Genomic DNA, 3,395 nt, shown 5'->3' with positions numbered 1-3,395 from the left:
CTGACTATAAGGAAGACCCATGCTAATGCCTGTGTTAACTAGGAAACTGAACATTGTTTTCAATATTCCCTCAGAATATTTATTACATATATATATATACATATATATATATACATATACATACATATATATGTATACATATATATATATACACATATTTGGAGGGCTTTTAGAATATGATGATACATATGTGAGGAGTGTGGTCTCTTGAAATATTTTCTTTGGGGAAAGAAAGCAGAGGGACAAAAAGAGTACCATCTTGAATTTTTCTTGAGTTGAGGTTATTGAACACGTAGTGTATTAAATGGAGTAGAATTTCCATAATGAAGATGTTTTACATTTTAAATATCTTCATCACATCTTATTGAGTAACTATTGGTATGCACATCTTAATTACAACAAACTGTAAAGTATTGGTTGTTTTTTATCCACATAAATTATTTTATGGGCCTCTGGGTTTCTGTCTTGGATACCGAAAGGACCTCTCCCAAAATGTATGCAAAATATACAGTTTGGAGATAATGACAGGTGTGTGTATATTTTTTCTTTTTTTTTACAATTTCCTTACTTCTTTGCAGCCTTCTATCCATTGTTTCAGTGGAATTTATTACTTTAGGAGAAGGCTAAAATAGCTGATCCCAAAAAGTCAATTGAGTTTCTGAACTTATTTTTTAAAGTTCTCAAAGAGAGAATACTTTTTGAAAGCTGAGACTTTTAGTATAAAAGCCTGAGCTAGAAAGCTTAAGATTTTGGAAGTTTCAATGCCCAGAGTTTATACCAAACCACATGAGTATTTTGCTGCCCAAAAGAGATCAGGTTTGAGCAGCAGGTACCCAGGGGGAAAAACAGAAGTTAGAGGCTAATGAGGAGCTGAAGCAAGTTTTTAGTGCTCTGCTTCCCTCCTACAGAGCCTTTGGGGAACCTGAGGATAGGATAGGATAGGATAGGATAGGATAGGATAGGATAGGATAGATTTGGGGCCCTGGACCTTGATTCCTGATGAAGGTCAAGAGAAAGAAAGCAATTCTTGTAGGTAAGTCCATTCCAGCATGGTTTTGCAGTAGCAAAGTATAAAAGGTGACAGGAAGGTCTAGGCAGAGAAAGTCTTAAGTAGCACCCCAAAAAGCCTGCAGCCCCTAGAGATGCCAGATTCAAAAATCCCCATTCCCCTGAGATGAGTGTGGCCATTTACATTTACCATTTTTTAACACACAAAATTCGTAATGGCTACAAGTGAGTCAGTGCAGTCTGATTTTCCTTTCTCATGTCTAGATGTCAACCCAAAGTCTCTGGAGTCATCTGTGTGACCTTCAAAGACCCATCAACCTGAGAACAGAGCAGTAGGATGCAGGTTTTTCAACCATGGATGCCATAGTGGTAGGTCACAAGGTCATAGAACAAGTTCCACTAGAAATCAGTGTTGGATGGATGCTGATGGACAGGGTTGACATTATCTGGTACTCACCAGCAAGGCCCTATCACTTGTGTCACTTGGTGCCTATTCTGGTGATTGGTTGGTGCCTGTACCCTATTGCTTGTTAAATATTTTGAATATCACACCTACTGATGACCTTGGCCTAATATCAGGAAGTTTCAAAAGCCCCTTCCCCTGACGTGGATCACCCCATAGGGATACAATAAAAGAAAGGGATGGAAACATCCTGAAATGATGATGATCCTGTCCTAAGGAGACCAGAATGAACCCATGACTAAGCTCACCTTGATTGTCAAACTTAAGTTTTCCACTATCAGTTTGTGAACAAATTTAAGTTCATTTACAGTGAATAAAAAGCTCCATTTTTAACATGTAAATTTCAATACTGCTACAAATGTGAATCACTGTATTCTAGCTTTTGCTTCTCATCTCTAGATGTCAAAGCCTCTAAAGCCATTGGGCATTAGGTTGGGGAGGTCGAAGGGGAAACATGTTCTTCTGCAGTTTTAAGGAGTGGGAAAGAGGGCTCAGTGGTAGTGTGTTACCACAGTGGAGTTGGACTTCCAAGCTGGCATAGTGGAACTTTATTTTTCTACCATGTAGGCATTGAGAAGAATTTGTCAAGCAAACCCCACAACAGATATGAGGTTAAAGGATATGTTTCTTTCACATGGGCTAAAACCAGGAGAGCTCGATATCAAATAGGAAAAAAAAAAAATCAACTAGAGGAAGAGTAAAAAACCAAACCAAAACAAAAATACCAGAAAGGAAATGAGCTGATGTTCATAGCTTACCACAGAGTTAATCAAAGGGGCTTAAATGTTCTTGGAGGGAAGAGATTTATCAGCATGTCTAAGAATGAAATTTTAAAACAAATAAATGTTTTGAGTCTATGTTTGAAAGTAGCAGGTAAATTCAAAGGGATTTAAGGCATGGTATTTGTAGAAAAGTTACTTGCCCCTTAAAAAATGTTGTATTTGCCTGGGTAGACTAGGATGGGGCCATTGGATGTCTCTGGTTAGGACCCTGGTTGAGAGATATGTTCATCAGATCAAGGATGAGTTCCTCATATGGGAGCAGTGTGGACATTGTTAGGTATTGGAATGGGTGACTAGACAGAGTGAGGGAGTCTTTTCTCAGAGGTTATGAAAATCAGGAAACATTTTTATTGGTCTGTTTAGGTTTTAAACTTCTTCAAAGTAAGAGGAAGAAAAGAAGATGAAGCAGCTGAGTCCAATGTAGTGAGCATCCTGAGCCAGTGCAATACTAGGTTGTCTTCAAATATTAATTATGTATATTTGAAACTTAAAACCATCATAGAATTTTCACTTAAAATAGTGGATAACAAACATAGGTAAGAATGGTAAGAATGAAGAGCATGGGGGAATATTACTGACAAGGGTCAAGGGAAATGGTCTTATTGGTCTCAACATTTATTTTGATTTTGAGTCCATCTATTTTTCAGAATTCCATTAGAAGGCATTCCATTATTGCTACAAAGTGTCACCAAGTGACTCTCATACTGATACTGGTAACAATCTGGAAAGCCTTCAGAGGATTTGCTATGCTAAAAAAAAAAGGCTTGAGAAAGGTATTGTTAATTCAGTATCTCTAGGTTTCAGGGTGATTTAAAAAAAACTCATAGGATCAGGGCCACCTCTATGTTGTACGGGGCTCTAGAAATATTTTTTTTTTGCAGGGCCCTGTTTATAGAAACACTTTGTTTAAAAAACATAAAGGCAATGGACCCCTGTGAGGTATAATCATTTATCAGTGAAGATTTAGAATAATGGATGGACAAGTATTACTTCTGTGTTTGTTATGTGTCCAGTCAGCACCTGTGAAGGTCCTCATGCTCTCTGGGCACTAGCTCTTCCTGTTTAGGTCCAGGCACCTTCTCTCTCTTCTCCTTTTTGTCAGATGCACCATTCCTGGCTAACTTCATATCTCCCACTGTGGG

The 3,395-nt window shown here is 38.0% G+C and overlaps 1 long non-coding RNA gene across 1 annotated transcript; it reads left to right on the top strand.

The window, feature by feature from the left end:
* The first annotated feature begins 355 nt into the window (after positions 1-355).
* On the top strand, positions 356-3,064 carry LOC122492796. Its single transcript, XR_006299770.1, has 2 exons — positions 356-1,351; positions 2,617-3,064. It is a non-coding gene; the product is annotated as an uncharacterized LOC122492796 (long non-coding RNA).
* The last annotated feature ends 331 nt before the right edge of the window (positions 3,065-3,395 follow it).

Source organism: Prionailurus bengalensis, chromosome D2 (genome assembly GCF_016509475.1).
Source record: "Prionailurus bengalensis isolate Pbe53 chromosome D2, Fcat_Pben_1.1_paternal_pri, whole genome shotgun sequence".
Classification (NCBI taxonomy): Eukaryota; Metazoa; Chordata; class Mammalia; order Carnivora; family Felidae; genus Prionailurus; species Prionailurus bengalensis.
The sequence above is the reverse complement of the archived record's forward strand: the minus strand, read 5'-3'. Positions and strand labels throughout refer to the sequence as shown.